This window comes from Gopherus flavomarginatus, chromosome 11, assembly GCF_025201925.1.
Source record: "Gopherus flavomarginatus isolate rGopFla2 chromosome 11, rGopFla2.mat.asm, whole genome shotgun sequence".
Lineage (NCBI taxonomy): Eukaryota > Metazoa > Chordata > Testudines > Testudinidae > Gopherus > Gopherus flavomarginatus.
In genome coordinates this window covers 19914122-19941545 of record NC_066627.1, presented here as the reverse complement: position 1 = coordinate 19941545, position 27424 = coordinate 19914122, and the positions used below count along the sequence as shown (strand labels likewise).

Sequence of the window (27424 nt, the reverse complement as noted above, 5' to 3'; positions counted from 1 at the left end):
TCCATCCATTTCCTTCCCTGCATCTATCCATCTGTCAATCCATCCATCCTTCTTCTCCATCCATAAATTCATCCACTCCCCCTTCTCCCACCCCCATCCCCCCACTGCCTCCACACAGCCAACTGTCCCCAGGGCCACCCCCCACCCATGTGGCCAGCTGCCCCCCCACATTCCTGCACCCAGCCAGCCACCCTCCATTTATCTTCCCCTCCTGTCTCAGCTCAGGCTGGCTGCACCTGTTCCCCTGTTAGGGGCCGCTCAGTGCCACACCCCTCCCCCCCAGCTCCTGGGGTCCCACTCTGGACATGTGAGGGGAGAGGACTGGCCCCTGGGGTGTGCAGTGGGGCTGCCATGGGTGCAGCTGGCTCCCATCACCCACTCAGTCCTGGACCAGGGTCCCTGCGGGACCAGTGTGTGGGGCACTGCCTGAGGGACCCACCATGGGCAGCCCCTCCTGACAGCCAGCCAGATGTGTCCTTTGCCCCCCACCCATCTTTCCATCCATCTCCTCCCCTGTCCACCCCCTGTCTGTCTGTCCATCCCATCCATCCATCTCCCCCATCCATCTATTCGTCCACCCTTCCCCTCCCTCCCTCCATCTGTCCACCCTTCCCCCTCATCGTCCATCCATCCGTCCATCTCCCCCATCCATCCATTCGTCCATCCGACCATCCACCCCCACCCATCTGTTCGTCCATGTCCTCCCCCATCCACCCCCATCCATCCATCCACCTTTCCCCCACTTCCATCCATCTGTTCGTCTACCCCACCACCCATCTCTCCGTCCATCCCCTCCCCTCATTCATTCATCTCCCCCATCCATCCATCCTTCTTCTCCATCCATTCATCCACCTTTCCCTGGTATCTATCCATCCATCCATCCATCTTCCCATCCATTTATCTGTCCACCCTTCCCCTCCCTCCATCCTTCCACCCTTCCCCCGCATCATCCATCCATCCATCTCCCCCATCCATCCATCCATATCTGTCTGTCCTCCCCTTCACTCCCAAATGTTCATCCTTCTCCGTCATCCACCCCATCTCACCCATCCATCCATCTCCTTCCCTGCATCTATCCATCTGTCAGTCCATCCATCCTTCTTCTCCGTCCATATATTCATCCACTTCCCCTTCTCCCACCCCCATCCCCCCCACAGCCTCCACCCAGCCAGCTGTCCCCAGGGCCACCCCCCACCCACGTGGCCAGCCGCCCCCCCACATTCCTGCACCCAGCCAGCCACCCTCCATTTATCTTTCCCTCCTGTCTCAGCTCAAGGTGGCTGTGCCTGTTCCCCTGTCAGGGGCCGCTCAGCACCATGCCCTTCCCCCTGGCTCCTGGGGTCCCACTCTGGGCAGAGCCCCACATCTCGCTCCCCCCAGTGGGGCTTTTCCTGGCTGCGCCACCCCTCCTTGCGAGCCAGACAGGCTGAGCAGGCTATGGCCGCACAAGGGTTTTGCTCGATGCTGGGGCCCAGCGTCACCCATGGGCTGGCGTCTGTCATCACAGGGTGGTTTTTGAGCTGATGCCAGGCGCAGTTATTTTGATGGGGCCACAGAATGTCCCAGTTCCTACACGCGAAACACTCCCCAGTGGGCGTCTGGGGCCAGGGCCGCCCAGAGAATTCCGGGGGCCTGGGGCCATTGGCTGCAGGCGGCTCCGGTGGACCTCCCGCAGGCGTTCCTGCGGAGGGTCCGCTGGTCCCGCGGCTCCGGTGGAGCATCCGCAGGCACGCCTGCGGGAGGTCCACTGGAGCCACGGGACCAGCGGACCCTCCGCAGCCATGCCTGCGGGAGGTCCACCGGAGCCGTCGGACCGGCTAGCGGCAGGGGGCCCCCCCCCCGCGGAGAAATGTCTAGAGCCGGCCCTGTTCGGCTGCGAGGGGCCCTTCCGTTCTGGGAGCCGCCGCTGAAGTGCCCCAAAGACCCACAGCGGGGGCCACCCGCCGGCGACTTACCACCGAAGCGGGACCCGCCGCCGAAGTGCAGCCTGCTCTTCGGCGGTAATTCGGCGGCGGGGGCCCCCACCGCGGGTCTTCGGGGCACTTCGGCGGCGGGTTCCTGAACGGAAGGCCCCCCCCGCTGCCGAATTACTGCCGAAGACCGGGTTGCACTTCGGCGGCAGGTCCCGCTTCGGCGGTAATGCGATGGCGGGGGATCCTTCCACCCCGGAGCGGTGGGCAAAGACCGGGAGTGGAAGAAGCTCCGGGGCCTGGCCCCGAAAGAGTTTTCTGGGGCCTCCGAGCAAGTGAAGGACCCCGCTCCAGGGGCCCCAAAAACTGTCGTGGGGGCCCCTGCGGAGCCCGGGGCCTGGCGCAAATTGCCCCTTTCCCCCCCCCCCCCCCGGGCGGCCCTGTCTGGGGCCTCCAGAGGCCAACCCTCCTGGGAAGGCTGGGCCTCCCCCCGACCGATGGGCCCGTCTGTTTGCTGGAGCGAAGGAGGCCCCAAGCTGTTTGGCTGCTTGGCTCTGGCCAGCCCAGTTTGACCCAGTATCTGAGAACCCCTTGGGGCACTCAAAGCTAGCGAGGGGAATTGCTGGATCTTTCACCCCAACCGGCCACTGGAACCTCCCCCTCCATCAGCCTGCATGCAGGGTCGCCCAGAGGGGGGGCAAGTGGGGCAATTTGCCCCAGGTCCCGGGCCTTGCAGGAGCCAAGACATGGAGCAACCAAAGACATGGAGCGACTGAAGGGCCCCCCACTGCCAAAATGCCGCTGAAGACCCGGACCGCTGCCGGGTGAGTATAAATGCCACAGCTCACCCACTTTGCCCCAGGCCCCCTGAATCCTCTGGGTGGCCCTGCCTACACGGCTCAGGGTCCTGGGCCCTGCACTGCTGAGGGCGAGTCCCCGGCCACCTCCAGGTTCGTTGTGGGGGGCAGGGGGGGGGGCATTTCCTGGCTGAATTGCAGCTGGATTTAACCTTCCATACAGAAACAGCTGCAGAGGTCCCAGGGTGTGTGTGGGAAGGGGGAGTGCAGTGGGGGTTGTTGGGGGGTGAGAAGGGAAACTACACTGCGGGAGATTGAACTGGGGGGGTCCAGCCCTGGTCACATCCTAGTCCCCCAAGTGCCTGGGGGGCAAGACCAGAGGCCAATGCGGGGACAGTGGGGAGGGACGGGGCAGCTGCCCCCCCAGGAGAGAAAAGTGTCACCCCCCCATCCCAGCGCTGAGAGCCTCTTTCTGACCCAGCCCCTCAGCGCCTGCCCCCCCACCTCCCTCTGACACCCTCAACCCCCTCCTGTCCCTTCCCCTCCCCCCTTCCGCTTAGCTCCAGCCCTCTGTGCTCCCTTCCCCCGCCCCAGACTCTCGGCCTGAACATCGTGTTCCCTTTGTGAACACAGAGTCATGGGCCCAGAGCCACTTTAAAAACACCAGGCCCCCCACCCCCCCATCCCGAATCGCAGCTCAGCCTGGGTGAGGCACCTGGATTATTAACCCCTTGCCCTGTGGAGAGAGACGCTGCAGCCACACTTTGAGTAGGACCTACAAAAATACAAACTCTGGCCTAGTGGCCACTGTGCAGTCTAAGCTATCGCATTCGTGTCTGTGTGTGTGTGTGTGAGCGAGAGCGAGAAGCCATGGCTGGGCTAGCAGGGTCTGAGGGGCACCGGTGTGGGGGGTACGAGTGTGAGAGGGCTGCGAGTTGGGAGTGAGGGGCACCTGCAGAGCTGGTAGCGGAAGCCCAAGGCTGGGCTAGCAGGATCTGAGGGGCACCGGCGTGGGAGGGCTGGGGGTCGGGAGTGAGGGCCACCAGTGGAGCCCTGTGCGTGAGGCGGCAGGGAGGAGGCAGGAGGCGCCTGGATTCCTTGGCCAGGGATCCGAGGAGTTGGCAGGGGAAGCTGCAAAACAAGCCGAGGGGGGTGGGATTGAAGACAAGAACCGGCTCTAAAAATAGGGCACTTGGCTGAGCACGTGAGCCAGGCCACAGCGATTTAAAGGGGCCGGAGCAGGGGGGGACCCCCCTGGAGGTGGGGCAAGGGGGCACAATTAACCCTTTGGGGTCCAGAACTCCCTTCCCCTCCTGTGTCCTAGCTGCCCTCCCAAAGGAGTGGAGTCCAGTGGTTAGAACAGAGGGGCCAGGAGCCAGGACTCCTGGGTTCTCTGCCCCACCCTGGGAGGGCAGTGGAGTCCGGTGGGTCAGTGTGGGGGCACGGGCAGGAGCCAGGACTCCTGGGTTCACTGCCAGCCCTGGGAGGGCAGTGAGCTGTAATGGGTTAGTGTGGGGCAGGTGGCAGGAGCCAGGACTCCTGGGTTCTCTGCCCAGCCCTGGGAGGGCAGTGAGCTGTAATGGGTTATTGTGGGACAGGGGCAGGAGCCAGGATTCCTGGGTTCATTGCCCAGCCCTGGGAGGGCAGTGAGCTGTAATGGGTTAGTGCGGGGCAGGGACTGGGAGCCAGGACGCCTGGGTTCTATCAGCAGTTCGCTGTCTCGGCCCCTCCCTGAACAGCCTGGGTCTCGAGTCAACACTTGAGGCTGCTTTGCTGCTGATTTATTCTATTTAATTAAATGAATTATGAGCCGGCTGCTGTTGCACGGCCAGTAGAACAGCGCCCCTAGCGGGAGTGGGCGGGACTGCGGTGTGGGGCTGGAATGAACGCTGACCCTTGCTGGGGAAATGAAATATTCCCACGCAGGAAAAGTGAATGTGTGGGTCACGGGGAGACCAGGGCCAGGCTAGCAGAGGCTGCGGGTCGGGAGTGAGGAGCACTGGCGGAGCTCGGGGCGGGGGGTGGAGGGGCAAGCCCAGGGCTGGGCTAGCAGGGGGCTGCGGGTCGGGAGTGGGGCGGAGGAGAGGGGCTGGGCTAGCAGGGGGCTGTGGGTTGGGAGTGAGGGGCACTGGCGGAGCTCAGCGGGGAGAGGAAAGCCCAGGGCTGGGCTAGCAGGGGGCTGTGGGTTGGGAGCGAGGGGCACTGGCGGAGCTCAGCAAGGAGAGGAAAGCCCAGGGCTGGGCTAGCAGGGGGCTGTGGGTTGGGAGTGAGGGGCACTGGCGGAGCTCAGTGGGGAGAGGAAAGCCCAGGGCTGGGCTAGCAGGGAGCTGTGGGTCAGGAATGAGGGGCACTGGCGGAGCTTGGGGGAGGGGGAAGCCCAGGGCTGGGCTAGCAGGGGGCTGTGGGTTGGGACTGAGGGGCACTGGCGGAGCTCAGCGGGGAGAGGAAAGCCCAGGGCTGGGCTAGCAGGGGGCTGTGGGTTGGGAGTGAGGGGCACTGGCGGAGCTCAGCAAGGAGAGGAAAGCCCAGGGCTGGGCTAGCAGGGGGCTGTGGGTTGGGAGAGAGGGGCACTGGCGGATCTCAGCGGGGAGAGGAAAGCCCAGGGCTGGGCTAGCAGGGAGCTGTGGGTCAGGAATGAGGGGCACTGGCGGAGCTCGGGGGAGGAGGAAGCCCAGGGCTGGGCTAGCAGGGGGCTGTGGGTTGGGACTGAGGGGCACTAGCGGGGAAGCTCAGGGCCATCTGGGCGTGTCTGACACCCTGCTGGGTGGGTGAGCTTTGTCGCCCCACCCGGGGGATGCAGAGGTCCAGCTCTTGGCCCACAGCCCCCGGCGGTGTCTCTCTCTCTGCACGGGGCTGCTCGAGGGACGGGAACAATGTGAATGGGGCTGGCGGTGCCAAGGTGGGGGGGCATCAATGCTCCTTTATGTGGCTCACTGCGTGCCTGGGCTGCCAATGTGGGGGGGGAGGGGCAGGACCTTCTGCCCCATGGGCCCCTCCCTGCTCCAGCACCCCCCCGGCACTCGGGGGGGGGCACAGTGGCTGGATTCACCTCTTAGGGAGGGGTAAGGCCAAGCAAGGCTGGTGGAGGGGACCTGAATACCCCTGAGAGAGCTGGGCCCCACCCTAGGGCTGGATGGGAGCTGGCACCCCCTAGAGGGGACAGACCCTGAGCCACATCCTCCCCCCAGCCTGCCAGGCCCTGCCCTGGGGCTGGATCAGAGCCTAGTTCTGGCACAGAATTGACCTGAAAATTGATTCAATGGGGCCAACTGGTGGCCAGAGGCTGGCAGAGAAATTCCTTCCCATTTAGCATCAGAAAACTGAAACCCATGGCAGGATCAGTGAGGCCAGGCGCGGAGATGCAGCTGCCTGGGGGGGGGGGGGGAAGAGGGAGGTTGCAGGTTATATAGGGACCCCTCACCCAGTGCTGAGATGAGGCCACCTCTGGAGTGGGGCGTCAGGGCTAGTTATATAGGAACCTCTTGCCCAGCTCTGAGATGCAGCTGCCTTGGGGTGGGTCTGGTTGTACAGGGCCCCTTCGCATGGCACTGAGACGTGGCTGCCTCAGTGGGGCTATATAGGGACCCCTTGGTCATTTGGAAAAAACAAACGGTGGTGGTGTTGCTCCCGAGGATGCCCCCCCAGTGCAGGGAGGTGGTGGCAGCTGGGAGCGGCCTGGGGGATACGGAGCTGTGGGGTCAGTGCTGTGCCAGGTGATGTTATGATTAACTCAGAGGCTCCGTTATGGATCATTATCAGAGATAGGCTGTACGGCTGGAGATGCTGGGGAGCGACTGGGATACGTGGACAGTAGGTATCTAAGTAAAGCAGGGCTGAAACACGGTGTCCACAGCTGTCAAGGCTGATTCCCCACTCTGGCACTCCGGGTGCAGAAGGTGGGGCCTGCAAAGATTCTAAAAATTAATCCTGGCCACTCCAGGCTGGTATTAAACTCCCAAGGTTACAGCTTCTCTCTGACCTTGGCTTGGTAGATGCTGCCACCATGCAAGTGCAAAAAAAACACAAAAACAAAAAAAACCCACAACCCTTTGAGTCCAGGAAGGAGCACTTGGAAATTCCTCTCTGGGGGGGTACCCTCAAGCCCTTTCACACGCACCCCCACACTCTGGGGAAGAGCTGAGAAGGAAACAAAGGAAATTAGCTGTGGCTACCAGCTAATCAAACAAACCTCTTAGGATACCAAAAATCCAAGTCCTGTTCTTAAAAAAGGTAAATTTTATTAAAAACAAAAAGAAAGAAAATACATCTGGGACTTAGGCTTTTGCTAGATTTTAAAAGAGCAATTCCAAAAATCATGCACCCAAAATCTCTTTCTTGGGGGTTCAGCTTAAAGGTTACAAGCAAAACAAAAGCACGCGAGGTTCACACAGAGGCAGAGGCGGCTCTAGGCGTTTCACTGCCCCAAGCATGGCAGGCAGGCTGCGTTCGGCGGCTTGCCTGCGGGAGGTCCGCTGGTCCTGTGGCTTCGGCGGACCTCCCCCAGCTATGCCTGTGAGAGGTCCACCGAAGCCGCGGGACCAGCGGACCTCCTGCAGGCAAGCCGCCGAAGGCACCCTGCCTGCCGCCCCCGCAGTGCCGGCAGAGTGCCCCCCGCGGCTTGCCGCCCCAAGCACGCGCTTGATGTGCTGGGGCCTGGAGCTGCCCCTGCACAGAGTCAATAAGAAATAACCTGATCACGTCTAGCTGAGCATTCTGATCTATCTACACATTTGGAGTTGAGATCAGTAGTTCTAGGCATGATCTGATGATTTATGATCATACCTGGCTTAGCTGTGTAGCGTATGGCTGCTCTGACCCTCCAGTCCAGGGAGAATAACAGACAAAGGGAAAGTTTCTTTCCCAATTTTAGGAAGTTCTACCTTCCCATTGGCTCTTTTGGTCAAGTGCCCATTTTTTTTTCTTTACCTGGGAGACTTTTTAACCTTTGACAGTAAAGCAAGTAAGAGGGATTTTCCAGCTAACTGGCTGGCTGAGTGTCCATCAAAGGGAGCTACCCCCCCACCCTTTATTTATCACAACAGCTGTGAGATGCCAGCTTAGCCATAAGACGCCCTAGGCATAAGAGATGCTTGAAATAAGTAAGTGACCAAAGAGCGACTCTATGGCAGAAGATCATGAGAAAGATGTGCTGATGGGTCATGCTGTGAAAAAGTGACTGCGAGGTACGTAGAGGCTCTAAGTCTGAACCAAGTAGCGGAGGAGTCTTTCCCTCTGTTGAGCTTCAAACTGTGGCCACCAGAGGCAAGCCCACCATGGGTAAGATAACATCACTAACTCTCTGCTAAATAGAAATAAAGTCTACAGCCAGTGTGGCGTGGAGCTTAGTCCTGTTCAGCTAGCAGGAAGCAGATGCATCCGAATTGGAGTCAGCGGTGGGATCCCAGCTGGGGGTTAGCTCCAGGCTAGGAGGAGACCGGCTAGGTGGGGCTGCCCCCAGTGCCCCCTGCTGGCCTCCAAGCTCCAGGTCAGAGTCCCAAGGTAGCTTGGGGGGTGGGTACAGGGATCCCGGGGCAGGGGGAGCTCAGAGCTCGAAGACGGCAGGGCCAATGTTGAAGCCCAGCAGGGCACTGGCAGCTTCCAGGCACTCACTCAGCCGAGGCCTGAAACAAGAGGGGGGTCAGGGGGGAGACACCAGCCTGGGGAACAGGGAGGGTTGGGGCAAAGGGCAGAGAGCTCACAGAATGGGGTCCCTGGGAGGGAGCCGAGATTGGGACAGTGAGCAGGGAGCTGGGAGACTGTCATGGGACTGGGGGGCCAGGCTGGGGCTGGGCTGTAGAACCTGGGAGGCAGGGCTCTCAGGGATGGGGGCCCTGTGAGGCAGGGTTGGGGCTGTTAGCCCTTGGGGCAAGGGGTCTTGGGGGAGGGCTGGGCTGTGGGGCAAGGGGTCTCGGGGGGGCTGGGCTGTGGGGTTCCCATGAGGCAAGGTCTCTCCAGTCGAGACCTTGGGCCCTGCCCCGGACCCTGCTGCACCTGCTCGGCCCCACACCCAGCCCACAGCCTTGACTTCCAGCAACTCCCACTCGTCGCGCTGCCCCGTGGCCCAGCCGTGCAGCCAGACCACGGCCAGCACCGTGGCCAGATGCCGGGGGGCAAGTCCTGTGGGGCGGGATGGGGGGACAGGAGGAGAGGCAGCCTGAGACAGCACCTGGCCTGGGGATCCCTGTCCCCACCAGTGCTGCCCTCATCCTCCTGCCCTGGGGACTCTCCTGCCCTCCCATGTTCCCTCCATCCCCTGCCCAGGGGATTCCCCTGCTCCCCCAGCACTGCCCCCATGCCCTTACCCTGGGTTCCCCCCAATCCAGTGCTCCCACCCCCTCCCCAGAATCAGAGGGTTACCAGCCCCCCTGCCCTAGCACCATGGACCCCCTACCCAGATGCCCAGTGCCATGCTCAGGGGTATGGAGACAGCCTCAGAGGGGGCCCAGCCTGGGCCCCCAATGTCTGCCCCCCCAGCCCTGGGCCCCCTCAATCCAATGCTCCGATTCCCTGCAAGGGGTGCCTAGCTCCCGGCTGTGGGCCTGTCTTCCCCACTGGACTCCAGATTCAGAGGTCATTTGAGCCAGTCGCCCTCAGACCCGCCCCCTCCGCCTGGGTCACGCACAGTCTCATCTGGGAGCAGAGAACAGGCCCAACTCATGGCACCTGTCCTCCATCTCTCCCCTCTCCTCTGCCTCCTGCACTCAGACTGGGTATCCTCCCCCTGGTGTCAGTCTCAACCCCAGCGTGGCAGCCAGCCGGGGGTCCAGGTCCCACGAGCCGTCAGCATTCTGCAGAGACACCAGCCTCAGCAGGGGAGACTCTTCCGGTGCCCGCTCTAGGGAGATGGCTCTTGCACAGGGTTATGGGTACAGAACCTGTCCAGGTTGATTTCCCTCCCATCCACCCAGTCTGCCCACCACAAACTTTAGCTCATAGATACAAACTCACACCCCAGATTCCAGCTTCATAGAGTTTATTGTCTGGGAGTTTCCTTGTTTTTTTTTTTTCATTGTGTTGCAAGATCATTTGCATCTCGACACTTAAAAATCCCAGCTGCGGATTCCCCCTCCCCCAGTGTCACACCAGTGTTTTGCCCAGGAAGTTCCTTCAGTTGGGATGTGGCCGTTAAACACTTGCCCAGCTCCGAGACCGTCAGGGCACGTCTGTCTCGGACCCGAGGAAGCGTCATCCTGGCGTTTGGCCCCCACCTGGCTCCCTGACTCCCAGCCCCTGCCCCACTCACCTGGCGGGCTGCGGCATCTGATGATGCATGTTCCCAGGACTCTCTGCGGTTGCCCTTTCACTGTGGGCTCCCTTGGCTCAGCTCTGGGTGGGCGGGGGAGGTGGATGGTTCTGGGCTTGGGGAGCACTTGGGGGGGCGCTCATGGGGGCAAGTCCCATATGTTCCACCTGGAACAGCTTCATCGCAAGGCGGTCCTTGGTGTGGTCCCTGGCCTCGAGGGGGGGCACTTGCATTGGGCAGCTGAATGCACAGGGAGTGCATCTGGCCATGGCCTGGTGGGATCCACGTGACGCCAGGGAGAGACACTGCACATGCTGCATGCTAGCTGCAGCCTTGAAGCCTGGGGAGCAGACGGACGGACACGGAGACAGACAGAGGCAAGCTAAGGGAGGGAAGAACCCCTCCCCCCAGCACCCAGAACCAACGCACCAGTGGGGCCCCTCTTCCCTGCCCTCCAGCTTGGACCCCCTCCCCGCACCCAGCCCCATCCTCCTCTCAGCTCCCTCTGAGCCAGGATCCCCCCAGCTCCAATCTCTCCCCCACCTAGGCTGTGACTCCCCAGATCCAGCCCCTCCCTCACAGCTTCCCCCCAGCCAGGACCCTCCCTCCAGCCCCAGGGGATGCAGGGATGGGTGCCGCACCCCAAAGATGAGGGCAGGACTGGGGGGGGGGCAGCACAACCCCATGGGAGCTGGGGCAGATTCCCCCCTGCCCCAATTCTAGGCCCTCCTCTCACACTGGGATCCCCCTGTGCTAGAATTCCCTGTCCTCCCTGGTGCCAGGTTCCCCCACCCTCTTGAGTCTCGGTTGCCAGCTGGTGAATGGACAGCCTGCACAGGGGACAGAGAGTCATGGGTGAGCCCCAGACGCCTGGGTTCCAGCTGCACAGTGGGGAGCAGGGCTAGTGGGATAGTGTGTGGTGGGGGGGTTGGGAGCCAGGACTCCTGGGTTCTATCTCTGGCTATAGGAGGGGAGTGGGGTCTAGTGGTCACAGCAAGGGGATTGGGAGCCAGGACTCCCACTTGCCTCTGTGGCCTGTGGCAGGTCCCCTCCTATCTCTGTCCTCTTGGAGGTGGGAATTGTGGGGGGAGGGGCAGGAGCCAGCTGCCTGGGGAGCCAGGGGAGCGTTGCTGTCACCTGTCTCCATCCTGTGGTTGCAGGGGGAACTGTAGCATCTCCTTGTAGGTCTGGTCCTGGATGCAGTACTGCAGGGTGACGCCCCTCATGGCAGTGTCTGGGGGCTGCGGCACAGAAAGGGGGTCAGAAGGGCAGTGCGAGGGGGGAGAAAATGCCCAGGGATTAGGTTACAGAACGAAGGGGGTAAATACGCCTGATTAGCACCAGTTGTTGGGCTTCCTAGTCAGCTGAATGACCATCATTGGGGCAAGAGTTAACATCCCCATGTGAGATCAATGGGATTGGGTAGCACAGAGAACTCCAGCCCAATAGCCCTTGTTAGGGGTCAGAGTTAACGATCCCCATTAGATCAATGGGGCTGGGTAGCACAGAGTCCCCAGCTCAATGGCCATTGTTAGGGTTAGAGTTATCGTCCAGGAGGGGGTGGGGGGTTCCTGGCTCAGTCACTGATCCCAAGCCCTGGGGGCGTACCGTGTGTGTGTGTGGGGGGGGGAGGAGGTTGCTCTCTCACCTGGGGCTGCCCGCGGAGCTGCGCGTAGATGAGGCACCGCTGCCCAGGGAAGATCACCTCAGGGCCCCGGCCCAGCAGTGCCGCCTCCATCCCGAGGGGCAGATCCCAGCACAGCGAGATCCTGGTCACGGCCGGCTGCAGGGCCCGCTTCAGAGACTGCAGTGCCTGGGGGAGAGACGAGCACACCCAGGGTGGAGCCAGGACACCAGCGTCCTATCCCCGGTCTGGAAGGACAGTTGGGACTCGTGGGTTAGAGCGGGCAGAGGGGCTGGGAGGCAGGACTCCTGGGTTCTCTCCCAGCTCTGGAAGGGGAGTGGGGTCTGGTGGGTTAGAGCCGGAGGAGACTGGATTCCTGGGTTCTCACCTTGGGCTGCATGCGGTCCTGGCCCGTGATGAACTCGGCACTGCCCCCTGCTGCCCAGGCGATGCCTTTGACCAGAGCCGTGGAGGCCCCTTCCCCGATGCTGAAGAAGAAGCACCTGCAGGGGGGCAGAGACAGGAGGGAGAAGGGCAGACTGGGGGGCTCAGCCAGTGCTGGGGTGGGAGCAGCGCAGTTGGAGAGGGGCCAGTAGAGCTGAGGGAAATGGGGTGGCAGGGCAGGAAAGCAGAGCTGGGGAGATGATGGGGCAGGGGTCCCCACTGCAGAGAGGCTGGAGATCAGGGTTGGGGGGCAGGGCTGGGGGGGGCAGGTGCCCCCATTACCTGTGGCCCCCCCGGTGATGCTGCACCTCGGCAATGATGTCCTGGGTGTTCCCCACCTCCCCGTCTGTGAACACAAAGAGCTGGGGGGGGAGAGACGCTGTCAGAGCTGGGGACCCCAAATTTCCCTGGAGAAACTCACTCCTGCTGGGAATGGGGGCAGCCCCCAGAGACCCTGACCCACTGACCCCATGTGATGAACTAGGAATGTTCTTAATGTTTTCTATGAATACTGTGTTGGTGCCTCAGTGTCCCCATGGCAGTTCTTAAGTATCTGGCAGAGCAAAGGGCCAGTGCACCTAAATTCCTGGCATTCTGTCTCCTAGCAACTGATGGCCTGGGCCCCTCCTCTGCAAAGGTGCCAGCTGAAGGTGGAGACAAAGAGATCAGGTGACCTCCTGGCCCGGGAAAGGAGCTGAGCAGAGAGGAGGAGCTGGAGGGGGTGGTTAGTCTGGAGCTGGCTGAGGGCAGACGTGGGGGTCTGGCTCACTGCCCCCAGAATGGACCCGGCCGAGGGGTCCGGTTCGCTGTATCTACAAGCTCTGTTTTAGATCCTGTTCCTGTCATCGAATAAACCTCTGTGTTACTGGCTGGCTGAGAGTCACATCTGACTGCAAAGTGGGGGCGCTGAACCCTGTGGCTTCCCCAGGACCCCACCTGGGTGGGCTCGCTGTGGGAAGTGCACGGAGGGGCAGAGGATGCTGAATGCTCCAAGGAGAGACCCAGGAGGTGAAGACGTGTGAGCTTCTTGCCCTGAACAAGTCTGCTCCAAGGGAGAGGAGGCTCCCCAAAGTCCTGACTGGCTTGGTGGGGAGCAGTTCCAGAGCATCGCCCGGGAACTCTGTGACACCCCACTCTCAGAGACCCCCAGCCCCATAAACCCCCCAGCCCCCTCCCAGACATCTCTCCTGCGGGGGCTGACAGACAGGGACCCCAAACTTCTCCCTGTCTCTAACTGTGATCCCCAACCCTCACGTGTCACCTTTTCACCAGCCCCTGGGGACACTAACCTGCCTGACAGCTGTGGGCACCTTTCTTGGACCCTCCTGATGCCCCCACATTCCCGCCCTGACCCTCGGCTGCAGGACACCCCCCAAGAGCTGAGCATAGCACCCAGCGCTGCCCCCCTGCTCTACACAGAGGTACCCTCCCAGCTTCTGCCTGCCACGCCCTGCTCACACCCCCAGGGACACCAGCCCCTGGTTGGCCCCAGTCCTCTGAGCCACCCAAAAGCCCCCATCAACTGCCTCCCAACTCCTCTCCCAGTGCCCCTCATTGCCCCCTGTCAACTGCCCCCAAAGCCCCCTGCCCTTCTCTGAGGATCTCTCCCCTAGGAAGTTCAGGAACAGCCTCCTTCAGAGAGCCGAGGGGCAGAGAATCCTTCCCAGGGGGTTCATCCCCCTCGGCAGCTGGGGCACTTGCTGGTTTGAACTGGAGTAACTAGGGGGGCGCTGTTACCTGATGTCTGTAACTCAGCATTTGGGGGCATCAGTGACTCAGCCTCAGGGGCTGGAGCTGTCACAGAGGGGTGAGGGGTTGGGGTTGACTGGGGTGGGGGCAGGGGCTATCATGAGAGGGCAAGGGGCTGGGGCCAGATGAGATGATCAGGATGGTTCTTTCTGGCCTGAAAGTCTCTGAGTTTATCCTCACTGGCCCCATTTCCTTCTGAGAGGCCCCCCCACAACCTCCCTTGGTTCCCCCAGCCCTTCTCCAAGCCCCTGGGACGCCCTGATGCTGCTCCCAGTACCTGGCGCAGGTGCCTCTCCTGGCAGGGGCTGCGGTAAATGGCTTGTAGCAGTGCCAAGATCTCGGTGCCCCCCAGGTCGGCCTGGGGCTGCTGGATGCACTGCAGGGACTCAGCTATGGTGTATCCTACGCCCTGCCTGCGAGGGGCGCTGAGGGGTCAGGACAGCTGGAGCCAGGGAAACCTTGACCCCAGCTACCCACACCGCCTGCTAGCCCTGCCCCCAACCCAGGGACACCACAATCCCAGCCAGCCCTGCCCCCAGCCCATAGACACCTTGACCCCAACCAGTCCTGCCCCCTAACCCAACCCGCCCCCTCCCTGCCCTGCCCCTTTGACTCACAGGTAGAAGGAGATCCAAAGACGTAGATGTTGAAATAACAACCAGGGGCAAACTCTTCAACAGCAGGACCAGGGTCTCCTGGGGACAGACAGAGATGGATGGAGTCACGCCCCCTTCCTCCCCCAGCCCCGCTCTGCTCCATGGGCCCAGCCAGCCTGGGCTGCTCCCCCACACCGGATCTGCCCCACCAGCCCATCTAGCACAATCTCCTGCCAGGCTTACTCCTGATGGAATTGTGCCCCACTGCGCATGCATAGAACTCATGTCCCGCAGAATTTTTTTCCTGCAGAAAATACATTTCTGCCACAGCTCTTTCCCCTAGATCCCTCACCTCCCCAATCTCCAGCCCTCCAGTGCCTGCCCTTCCATCCCATGTTCTTCCCCATGCCCCCCAGATCTGCAGGGCACCCCACTGCCTGGCTCCTCCCAGGCACCCCACCCTCCAACCCCAGCCCTTGCTCCCCACACCACAGAGCCCACGCCCTGATCCTGTCCCCAATCCCCTTCACACACTCTATCCCCAGCTCCTTCAATGGCCACCCCTAATCCCCACCTCACAGCCCTCCCCACCCAAGGGAAGCAGGGTGCGGGACACCCCTCCCCCACCTGGCTCTGCTCTGGGCAGCCCAGCCTCCAGCACCACACTGGGTTAATGTGGCTCTGCGTAATACACCAGCAGCTCCACGTCCCGGTCCCACAGTGGGGAGGGGGCGGGGGGGCTGGGCCAGCGACACCAGGGGGGCCACACACAGTCCCCTCTCTTCAGCTCCTGGGGGCAGGGTTCCACTGGCTCTCGTGCCCGGCTCAGTGCCCCACCATGGAGCCGGAGAGGGGGGGCAACCCAGGAACGTGGGCTGCACCACCCCTGGGAACTGGGGCTGGACTCCCCGTTAGGTGGGAGGGAGAGAGGGAAAAACACCTGGGGAAAACATTGCAAATTTCTGAAATTTGGGGGAGGGCCCTAAATCTTTCCAGTTTGAGGGTGAAATTCCCCCCTGCCCCCATTTTATTCCACTGAAAATCAAGGAGAGGGAAAATCCCAGATAGTGAAGGGAACAAGGGCGCATGAATGCCCAGGATTTCACCCCCATGGGCTGGTCACAGCCCCTCGAGATTTTCCCCAGAGAACTCGGGGATTCCCTGGATCTATTTGTGTCACTCGTCCCTCCCCCCATTCCGGGACTTCTGGGACCCACTCTGGCTCACCCCAGAGCTCCCACCTCTGTGTAGGCCCCCACAGGACCCATGCCCAGATGGTACCCTGGGACTTGCCCCCCCTGAGGCCTTGCCCCAAATCCCCCACAACCCAGTCCCCCACCCCTCAGGCCAGAGACCCCCATCACTCCCTCACTCAGAGCTGCCCCCCCACTGCCCCTCCCAGTGGGGATGGCCAGGACCCAGGTGTCCGGGTGAGCCCTTACCTGGGCGCTGGTCCGGTTCCCAGCCATGTAGCTCAGGGGAGTGAGGGGGCAGTTGGAGAGCACGTGGTTGATGCCGTGAGGCAACTGCAGTGTGGCGCTCAGGTTCAGGGTATAGGGCAGCTCCCCCTGGGGGACTCGTGGGACCCCTGGGTGAAGTCCTCCCTGTCCCATCCTGCAGAGAGACATGGGGTGAGGGCCGGGACAGTGGGATATTGTTGAGCATGGGGGGACATGGGATATTGGGGGAGGGCCCGGGGGGTCATACCCCTGGGGTAGGGATTGCATGGTCGGGGGGGCATTAACTGTGGGGCACATAGCAGTGACCTATGTGGTGTTAAGGGGCTATGAGGATCCATGTGGGTCTTTCCCTGGGGGGTATGTAGCAGGGGCTATGGTATCTCATGGGTTACAGGCTGTGGGGTCACTCACCATGGGGTGCATAGTGAGGGTTCTGGGCATCATGGGTCTCACCATGTAGGGTAAAGCAAGGATGGGGGGGCTACGGGGCTCACTGTGGGCATGTAGCTGGGAGTGTGGGGGACTAGGGGAGGCAAGGAGCTGTGCAGGGCTCTGTGTTTCACTGGGGGGTGCATAGCAGGGTTATGGGGTGCTAGGTATACAGGAAGCTACATTCGCCAGCTGGGGAGCTGGAAAGAAGAGATTTACAATTCATCCGAAGGACAGTTGGCAGCTCATGTGTGCCCTGGAGCTGCCCAGCCACACCACCCAGCCAGGACTTTTCCAGTAAGGAGGGTCAGGGTATAAAAAGGGGGGAAACCGGCCCCCAGGCACCTCTCCCCCCCTTCCTGAAGGCAACGTGAACACTTAGCAGACTTTGAACTGGGGAGCTTGGTCCCAGGCTGGGAAGGACGTGCAGCCTGTGCACTCAGAACTGGGAACTGCCTGCAGCATCCTGTAGGGCAGCTGTTCTCAAACTGGGGGGCAGGACCCCCCGGAGGGTCACGAGGTTATTACAAAGGATGTTGCGAGCTGTCAGCCTCCACCTCAAACCCTACTTTACCTCCAGCATGTATAATGGTGTTAAATATATAAAAAAGTGTTTTTAATTTATGCAGGGGATTGCACCCAGAGGCTTGCTGTGTGAAAGGGGTCACCAGTACAAACGTTTGAGAACCGCTACTGTAGGGCGAGAAAAGCTGCCTGCTTCAAACTTTCCTTAGCCTGGTAACGGTCAGGATGCAGAGTGCGCGTTTACCTTTTATATCAGATGTTACCAGTTCTGACCTTCCTGCCCCATAACTTGGGATCACTTACAACCCTTCCTTCTCTAGCTAATAAATTCGCTTTAGTGTTTGATCTAAACCAGCGGGTTGGACTGGAGTGTTTGGGGAAAGTGTCTGAGCCCAGCAGGGCTGGTGCAGGATCGTTACCCTCGGATGGCCTGACGAACTCATCAATGAACTCGAGCTGGACAGTCTCTAGGGTGCGACGCTGGGGCTGGAGAATTTGCAAATGTTGCCCTGTGTGTGGTTCCAGTGGGGCTGGGAGAGCTTCATGCAACTCAGCTGTGTGTGGCTGTGTGTGAGCAGAGCCTGGAGGGGCCTGGTATTCACACAGCAAAGCCGTGTAAAAGACTCCCTGGGCTGGAGGATTAAGGGGGAACAGCGATTCAGCAAGCCAAGGATGTCACAGTGGCACAGTGAGAGCAGGGTTATATGCACAACTTGTTGCTCTGAGTGACGTTTGCACTTTGAGTACCTGTGTGATGATTTTAAGTGGGTTCAAGTGTGAAAACCAAGTTCCAGTTTTGTTGTTTTCGATTTGCTTATTTCGGGAAAGGGAAATAGACACAGAAAGGTAGAAAAATGCGTGAACCTGATGCAGTTGCAAGTTTAGTGCTGTGCAAACAGCAGGTAGCAGGAAAGGAGAAAGAATCCCAGCGAACCTCAGAACTGAAGGTCGAGGCTCACCAGCCCGTGTAGAAGGAGAAAGAAGTAACTGTGGCCACGGAAATAGCAGCACATCAGCGAGTTTTGGAGCTGAGAGGCAAAGAGGCCGAGGAGAAAGAGCGAAAACACCTGCTGGAAACATTAGACAAACAGAAGGAAATCCCAGCGTCACCAGCAGCTCCCTTTAACTCCAAATGTTTTGGATGGGGACCAGCTATGGGCCTGTATATATTGATACTGACTGTATGGGGGAATATTTCACCACTGCTGAAAAGCTGGGCAATGCCCATGGGATTCCAGCGGGTAAGTGAATCCTCACACTGCGTGCAGAACTGCCTGGTAAAGCTCAGGCTGTACCCAATGCAATGCCATTTCTGGATGCTTTGGCATAGTCTCTGTTCATGGACACTGTTTGGAAAGAGTTTCAATTTACTCCTGAGGTGTGTAGGACAAAATGTAGAGGTCGTCAAAGGAATGCTGGTGCGAGTCATGGGGAGTATGTTTACAGGGTGAATGACCTGAGAAGGAAATGAGTGAAGGTGGTGCAGATTTCGGACAATTGCTAGATCTGATTGGCCAAGCATGTTTCCAGAGTCTCTGGGATAATGATGCGAAGCAGTCTCTGTGGGAGGAGTCTGTGACAGAACTGTCCATTTTGGATGACATCTTTGCACAAGTTCAGATGTCTAACAAGTCATAGAACCTGGGGTTTAAACCTGGGGCGAAGGAGGGATTCCATTCTATCTCTGGAAAAAAGGATGGTGACTGGGAAGCTGGGCACGCACCTCCCCTGAAACCATTTGTCTCATCTCCATCCCAAACCTCCTGTAAAAACAGAGGAGCACCTGTGTTATAAACAGATAGTCAAGGGTTAATAGAACAGAAGTACTTCATGTCTCTTTTGCCTGTAAAGGGTTAAGTTCAGTGAGCCTGGCTGTCACCTGACCAGAGGACCAATCAGGGGACGGGATACTTTCAAATCTTGAGGGAGGGAAGGCTTTGTGTGTGCTGTTAGTTTTTGGTTGTTGTTCTCTCTGGGTTCTCAGCGGGACCAGACGTGCAACCAGGTTTCTCTCCAATCTCTCCGATACAGGCTCTTATAAGATCAGAATAGTAAGTACTAGATAGATAAGGCGAGCTAAGCTTATGTTTGTTTTCTTTATTTGCAAATGTGTATTTGGCTGGAAGGAGTTCAAATTTGTATTTTGCTGAAAGGATTTTAATTTGTACTTGTATATGTAAGCAGAGTCAGGATGAACTCTACCCTGACATCTGGTGGAAAGAATTTCAGAGAGTGTATTTGCATAGGCATGCCTACCCCATCCCAGGCTGCCGAGCTGTGGGACTGCTTTGTGACAGAAATGACTCAACCTCAGTTGGGTGGTACTTGCTAGACAAGGGACATGGGTTCCAAAACCCAGTGAATGGAGAGAGAGGCTGGGGACAGGTATGTGTGCCTGGTGGAGCCAGAAGCACCAGTTCCATCCCCTCCTCTCTCCACTGTGGAATGTCAGAGTTGATTTTTTTATTCCCTAAAGAATCTAGATACAGGTTACTGAGCTGAACTCACTTTGGGCTAATGGTGCACTAGCACTGGGGCTCCCCTACTAAGAGCTGAGATCACTAAGAGTTGAAATCACTAAAGAGCTGAAATTACTGAGCTGAGAGCACTGAGTACTGTGCTGACTAGTGGGGGAGCCTGAAGCTATACTGTGGAACAGAGCAGCTGGCGGAGTGGAGCAGTTTGTGGGGACGGCTGGAGCGGATCACGGGACAGCTGGTGGAGCAGAGCGGCTGGCAGAGCGGAGTAGCTGTGGGACGGGTGGAGCGGCCCACAGAGCGAGCGGAGCTGAGCAGTTTGCAGGGAGAACTGGAGCAGCTCATGGAGCAGAGCAGCTGGTGGAGCGGAGCAGTTTGTGAGGACGGCTGGAGGAGCAGAGTGGAGCGGCTGGTAAAGCGGAACAGTTCGTGGAGAAGGCGGAAGCAGAACCCACGGAGAGGCAGGGCAGTTGGCCCCGGACCAGATAAGGTACCCCTTTCTACCCAGGCTGGGGGAAGGGACCTCTACAGATAAACTCTCGAACTCTGAGGTGGCATTGACCAGAGACTTTTGGGTTGTTGGACTTTGGGGTGATTGGACTTAAGACCCTAAGGGGAAAAGGACATTGCCAAACGTACTTGGAAGTGGGTTTTTGTTTATGATTTGTGTTATAACCCTGTTTGTGGTGTTTCTCCAATGGGATGCCACATTGATTCCTTCCTTATTAAAAAGATTTTTCTACACTCAGACTCTGTGCTTGCGAGAGGGGAAGTATTGCCTCCTAGAGGCGCCCAGGGGGGTGTGGTATGTAAGGGTCCCAGGTCACTGGGTAGGGGCTCGAGTCGGTTATGCATTGTGTTATTGAAACGGAACCCCTGGATACTGAACCCGGCCCTTGTTGCTGCCAACTCAGAGGGGCAGAAGAGTTACGTATACTTAGGCTGGGAGGGTATTCCCAGTGTCTATAGCTGAAAGACCCTGTAACATATTCCATCTTAAATTTACAAAGATCATTTTTACTGTTTTTCTTTCTTTAATTAAAAGCTTTTCTTGTTTAAGAACCTGATTGTTTTTTTATTCTGGTGAGACCCCAGGGGACTGGGTCTGGATTCACCAGGGAATTGGTCGGGAGAAAGGAGGGAAGGGGGAGAGATAGGCTAATTTCTCTCTGTGTTAGGATTACCATCTCTCTCAGGGAGAATCTGGGAGGGGAAGAGAGAAGGAGGGGGGAAGGTGGATTTTCCCCTCTGTTTTAAGATTCAAGGAGTTTGAATCACAGTAATCTTCCAGGGTAACCCAGGGAGGGGAAGCCTGGGAAAGGCAACGGTGAGGGAAAGGGTTTACTTTCCTTGTGTTAAGATCCAGAGGGTCTGGGTCTTGGGGGTCCCCAGGCAAGGTTTTGGGGGGACCAGAGTGTACCAGGCACTGGAATTCCTGGTTGGTGGTAGCGCTACAGGTTCTAAGCTGGTAATTGAGCTTAGAGGAATTCATGCTGGTACCCCATCTTTTGAACGCTAAGGTTCAGAGTAGGGAATTATACCATGACAACCTGCCACTGTAATTCCATTGACCACATGAGAAACCATTGCTCTGCGTGAAGGGACAGCAAGCCCATGTTAGTACCGCTGTGCTCAGCACAGAAACCTCAGAAGCACCTGAAGCATACCACAGTGGTTTTGTGGGATTTGGCTCTGCGGAACCAGACAGGTGATGTATTAAGACTTTGAATTAGTAACAGGGAACACCTGGGATGAGAAGATACAGGTGCACAGATTACTGTGGATTAACAGAGTCATGCAAGAAGGTGACATGTTGCCAGGTCAAATGGGAGAGCTTTTACCAGTAGGAGGATGGAGCCAAGACTCCTGGGCCTTTAGCCAAGGTGCACACAGAATCTGATGGCTCAGAAAGTGAATTGAAGGTGGGAACAGTGGACGATATCCCTGTCGACATGCTTGTGGGGAATGTTTTTTTCTGCACAGCTGAGATTGTTGGTGTGGCAAGCTGCCGCCGCAGGAAGGAATCCTGTGCTGGAACCCCAGAGGGAAATGGGAAAGCCCCAGAGATTGCTACCAGCAGGCTCTCTGCTCTGCAGCAGCAGGGGGAGCAGCGTGCTTCCAGACATGGGAGGGGTTGAGACCAGCTTCTGTACCCAGGGCCGGCGCTTCCATTGAGGCGAACTAGGCAATCGCCTAGGGCGCCAGGATTTTCGGGGGGTTGCATTTTGCTGGGGGGGGGGAGGGCGGCAGGCGGCTCCAGTGGACCTGCTGCAGTCGTGCCTGCGGAGGGTCCGTTGGTCCGTGGCTCCGGTGGACCTGCCGCAGTCATGCCTGCGGACGGTCCGCTAGTCCCGTGCAGCTCCGGTGGACCTCCCGCAGGCACAGCTGTGGCAGCTCCACTGGAGCCACGGACCAACGGACTCTCCGCAGAAATGGCTGCAGCAGCTCCACCGGAGCCGCGGGAGCGGCGCATGGGGTGGCGAAATGGCCGTGTGCCTAGGGCGCGAAAAACTCTAGTGTCGGTCCTGTCTGTACCACAGCAGAAGGCAACATGCCCTCTGATCCCAGGGAGCGGGAGGGAGCGCCCATAACAGAGGACACTCTTCCAGGTGGTGACTGGCAGAGTTCTGCAGCTGAGCAAACCATAAATCTCGCTCTAGAGGGCACCAGGAAAGGGACCTTAGAGGAGGTCCCAAGAAAGGAACACGGAGAGTGGATTTCTGTAGAAAATGGGCAGCCCCTGTAAGCTGCTGGCTGTGCCTGGCCAGCCTTGTGGGGAAGTAGCGTTGTTAGCACGTGACTGTCCTCACGCTGGTTGCCTGGGAGGGACGAGGGGAAATACAGACTCAGCTCCTGTCCACTCCAGCAGCAGAATCAGAGGGTGGATCGTGCAGCTGAGGAAAGCAGTCTCACAGCCAGCTCCTTGGGGACATGGAGTGGTGGTGACAGACAGGCTCCCACTCCAGACCCTCAAGTAGATGGCTGGTTGTATTCTCCAGGTGACCAGTCTGGACGTACTTCTGGAAAGTGATGGTCTCTCTTTAAGACAGGATGTAAACTCGGCTTGTGGGAAAGGGGTCAGTGAAGATGCAACGGCCTGGCTGACGGGGTGGGGGTGGTTTCTCTCTTGATGGGTGGCACCAAGAAAGCAGCTGAGAGAATACTGCTAGTTACAGAAAAGGGGGCTCAGGAAGGTCAGCCCTGAAGGCGAGGGAACACAGTAACCCCAAGGCGGAGGGTAGCCTTCTTACAGAGGCATCGCCATGGCTTTGGGACACAGCTCCAGAGGGGGCCTGCCCATGTGGGGGAGCCCCCTGCCTCTCTGCTTCACCAACCCCTGAGACACCCCAGCCCCAGAGACAGGGCTGGATTATTAACGGATACCGAAGGCAACCCTAAGGTGAAGAAAGAGCCAGTAACTAATTGAAGGCAAAGGTTTGGTTAAAGAGTTAAATGATACAATGGGTATGACCCAAACCCACCTCAGGAACAGACTACATACAAAAAAGGTGCGATAAGTTCAAATGCCCTTTTACAAGGAGAAACTTAGTGTTAATGTTTAACCCCGTTAAAAGCTACAATAGGCACAATGCTTGGAAATGATGGACGTGGTAAACAAGACCACAGATTATTTCAAGAAATCTCAGGGTAATGCTGTTTCACAGATAATGCATGCGAGCAGACTTAAAACTCATCACTGTGGAGGAGCCATGGCAAACATGATCTGCTGTGTAGAAAAGGAAACTGAGGCACACCACCTCATTGATGGGATGGCTAAATGCCAAGGTAATACTTTCCATAAGAACATAAGAACGGCTGTATCGGGTCAGACCAAAGGTCCATCCAGCCCAATATCCTGTCTACTGACAGTGGCCAATGCCAGGTGCCCCAGAGGGAGTGAACCTAACAGGTAATGATCAAGTGATCTCCTGCCATCCATCTCCATCCTCTGATGAACAGAGGCTAGGGACACCATTCCTTACCCATCCTGGCTAATAGCCATTTATGGACTTCACCACCATGAATTTATCCAGTTTTCTTTTAAACACTGTTATAGTCCTAGCCTTCACAACCTCCTCAGGTAAGGAGTTCTACAAGTTGTCTGTGTGCTGTGTGAAGAAGAACTTCCTTTTATTTGTTTTAAACCTGTTGCCCATTAATTTCATTTGGTGACTCCTAGTTCTTGTATTATGGGAATAAGTAAATAACTTTTCCTTATCCACTTTCTCAACATCACTCATGATTTTATATACCTGTATCATATCCCCCCTTAGTCTCCTCTTTTCCAAGCTGAAGAGACCTAGCCTCTTTAATCCTTCCTCATATGGGACCCTCTCCAAACCCCTAATCATTTTAATTGCCCTTTTCTGAACCTTTTCTAGTGTTAGAGTATCTTTTTTGAGGTGAGGAGACCACATCTGTACACAGTATTTGAGATGTGGGTGTACCATGGATTTATATAAGGGCAATAATATATTCTCAGTCTTATTCTCTATCCCCTTTTTAATGATTCCTAACATCCTGTTTGCTTTTCTGCCACCTCTGCACACTGCGTGGACATCTTCAGAGAACTATCCACGATGACTCCAAGATCTTTTTCCTGATTCGTTGTAGCTAAATTAGCCCCCATTATATTGTATGTATAGTTGGGGGTTATTTTTTCCAATGTGCATTACTTTACATTTCTCCACATTAAATTTCATTTGCCATTTTGTTGCCCAATCACTTAATCTTGTGAGATCTTTTTGAAGTTCTTCACAGTCTGCTTTGGTCTTAACTATCTTGAGCAGTTTAGTATCATCTGCAAACTTCGCCACCTCACTGTTTACCCCTTTCTCCAGATCATTTATGAATAAGCTGAATAGGATTCGTCCTAGGACTGACCCTTGGGAAACACCACTAGTTACTCCTCTTCATTCTGAGAATTTACCATTAATTCCTACCCTTTGTTCCCTGTCTTTTAACCAGTTCTCAATCCATGAAAGGACCTTCCCTTTTATCCCATGACAATTTATTATCCCATGACATTTCCAGAATGTAAGTAAATATCCACCTGGAGATAACACCAGTTGAAGTGACAGAAGTGATATCCATGCTGCAAGAACAGAAAATGGTGTTTTCCAACACACCAGGAAAGACATGCGCTAATGCCTGAGATTGCGAGACTGGTCCCCAAAGTGTTAAATGGGATAACCACATAGGCTTATGCAAAGTTTTGTAAGATCAGAAAAACACTTGGGAATTATGCTGTCAAAACTCAGCCAGGCCTTAGTGCACCCTGCCTTGGGGTGACTGACACGCCAACAGGTTTTTTAAGAGGGAAGCCATGACAGTCTATATGAGAATGGTCACCACTTTTACAAGATGACAGTAAATCTGAAACAAAGTCTGCCTTGTGAGGTATCATTTGAAAAATCATGGTCTGCTGAATATTACCGTCCTGGTAAAAGGTGCATATATAGTGATATGAGAGTCTGTTCTATGTTTGCAGCTGCACCATGTTGTAAATCTGAGAAATGTCCACAGACAAGCACCTCAGCGGCTGGGTGACCAACACCCAGCCAGGTGCTATGCAACCATCTCCAGCCATTCGCCAGTGGGGAGCTGTAAACGAGTGATTTACAGTTCACCTGAAGGACAATTGCTCGGTCAGGTATGCCCTGGAGCTGCCCAGCCACATCACCCAGCCAGGACTTTTCCAGTAAGATGTGTCAGGATATAAAAAGGAGGAAAACTGGCCCCTGGGCACCTCTCCTCCCATCCCTGCTCCTTCTTTCCTGAAAGCTTGACAGACTGAACTGGGAAGATTGATCCCACGCTGGGAAGGAAGTCCAGCCTGTGCACCCAGAACTGGGAACTGCCTGCAGCATTCTGTAGGGTGAGAAAAGCTGCCTGCTTCAAACTTTCCTTAGCCTGGTAATGGTCAGGATGCAGAGTGCGCGTTTGCCTTTTATTTTTGATGTAACCAGTTCTGAGCTTCATGCCCCATAACTTGGGATCACTTACAACCCTTCCTTCTCTAGCTACTAAACTCGCTTTAGTGTTTAATCTAAACCAGCGGGTTGGACTGGAGTGTTTGGGGAAAGTGTCTGAGCCCAGCAGGGCTGGTGCAGGATCGTTACCCTCGGATGGCCTGACGAACTCATCAATGAACTCGAGCTGGACAGTCTCTGGGGTGCGACGCTGGGGCTGGAGAATTTGCAAATGTTGCCCTGTGTGTGGTTCCGGTGGGGCTAGGAGAGCTTCATGCAACTCAGCTGTGTGTGGCTGTGTGTGAGCAGAGCCTGGAGGGGCCTGGTATTCACACAGCAAAGCCGTGTAAAAGACTCCCTGGGCTGGAGGATTAAGGAGGGGAACAGAGATTCAGCAAGTCAGATTGTACCCTGGGGGTGCAGCAGGATCTATGAAGTGGCCATGGGTCTAACTGTGGGGTGCATGGGGGGCACAGGGGGATCTCTGGGGCTCACTGTGGGGTGTGTAGCGGGGGTGCAGCATGGCTGGCAGCATGTAGCGGGCAGCCCCGTTGGGTTCCAGTGCAGACGTAGCGCAGGGTCAGCACCACTTCCTCCCCAGGGGCAAGTTCCCCAGGGAGCAGCTGAAAACGTCACCCCCTGCCCCCTCCTGCTGCAGCAAGAAGGAGCTCTGCCCCCCGGCCAGCGCATCCCCGTACAGCTCCTGTGCCTGCCGGAGAGACAGGGTCACCCCGAGATCCCCCTGCCCCCGACAGCCCCTTAGCCAGTGTGTCCCCATACAGCTCCCATGCCTGACGGAGAGACAGGATCACCCTGAGATCCCCCCAGACCCTCAACATCCCACCCCTGCCCCCACGGCCAGCATGTTTCCATTCAGCTCCTGCACCTGCCAGGAGAGACAGGTCACCCTGAGACCTCCCTGCCCCTGACAGTCCCTTGCCCTACTCCCCAGCCAGCGCCTCCCTGTACAGCTCCTGCACCTGCCAGGAGAGACAGGTCACCCTGAGACCCCCCTGCCCCTGACAGTCCCTTGCCCTACTCCCCAGCCAGTGCGTCCCTGTACAGCTCCTGCACCTGCCAGGAGAGACAGGTCACCCTGAGACCCCCCTGCCCCTGACAGTCCCTTGCCCTACTCCCCAGCCAGCGCGTCCCTGTACAGCTCCTGCACCTGCCAGGAGAGATGGAGTCACCCCAAGATCCCCCCAGCCCTGCCCCCTGGCACCATCTCTCTCCCATGGGACCCTTGCCCCCGGTACCAGTTTCTTCTCTCGGAGCTGGGCCTGGATGCAGGTGCCCCCCAGGTGGGCCTGGAAGGCGTAGACGGCCGCCTCGGCGTCCACGGGGAACACGAACACGGCCTCCACGGGCCCAGGCTCCTCGTTCCTGTAGAGCAGCTCACAGCCCATGTCCGCCACGAAGCCTCAGATCAGCACCATCACCGAGCCACTGCGCAGGGGCACTGGGGGGAACAGGGTCATCAGCCAGGGGGCCCCGATGGGTGCTGGGGGGGGATGTCAGCCACGGGCCCTGTGATCTCCATGGGTGTCGGGGGAAGGGCTACGTCAGCCACAGACCCCCCCAAAGGCCCCCATGGGGCCACCCTCTCCCTTCCAGCACCATCCCCACAGCCCTGACTCACCTAGCTTCTTGGAACCGGTCAGGAGGCCGCAGCTCGTCATCTCAAATCCGAGGTCAGGGATCTGTGCGGAGAAAGGGTGGGTGAGATACGGGGTTCCCATGGAAACTGACAGAGGGTGCCCCCCCCCAGCAATGGTTCTGAGATCCCAGCCCCTGCTTAGCATGTCCTGTGGCAGGGAGTCCCACAGGCTTTCAGGAGACTCGCTCAGAGATCAGAGTGACGGCTCCTCTCAAGTCCCCCCTCCCTGCACATGGCGCTAGCCCCAGCAGGGAGGAACAGGCCGGGACCGGGTACAGCTGGGAACCGGGGGATGGATGGAGAAATGCAGGAGAGTATGGTGGTGGATACAACCCATCCTCAGGGCTCTCAGCTGGGCCAGACAAACAAAATTAGGGTCTCTGGCAGCAGTGACCACATGCCAGCACAGGCAGGAGAACCTGGGCCCACCCTGCTCCACCGGGTCCCTGCCCTGCTTCCACCGGGTATCCACCCCATGGAGCTGGCAATCTCCCGGATCAGGATTCAGGTCTTGGCTCCCAGTCTAGTCCCTGGATTGCTT

The 27424-nt window shown here is 57.8% G+C and overlaps 1 pseudogene; it reads right to left on the bottom strand.

Annotated features, from left to right (window-relative positions):
- Positions 1-8249: 8249 nt before the first annotated feature.
- On the bottom strand, positions 8250-26905 carry LOC127030974 (von Willebrand factor A domain-containing protein 5A-like; annotated as a pseudogene).
- Positions 26906-27424: the final 519 nt, after the last annotated feature.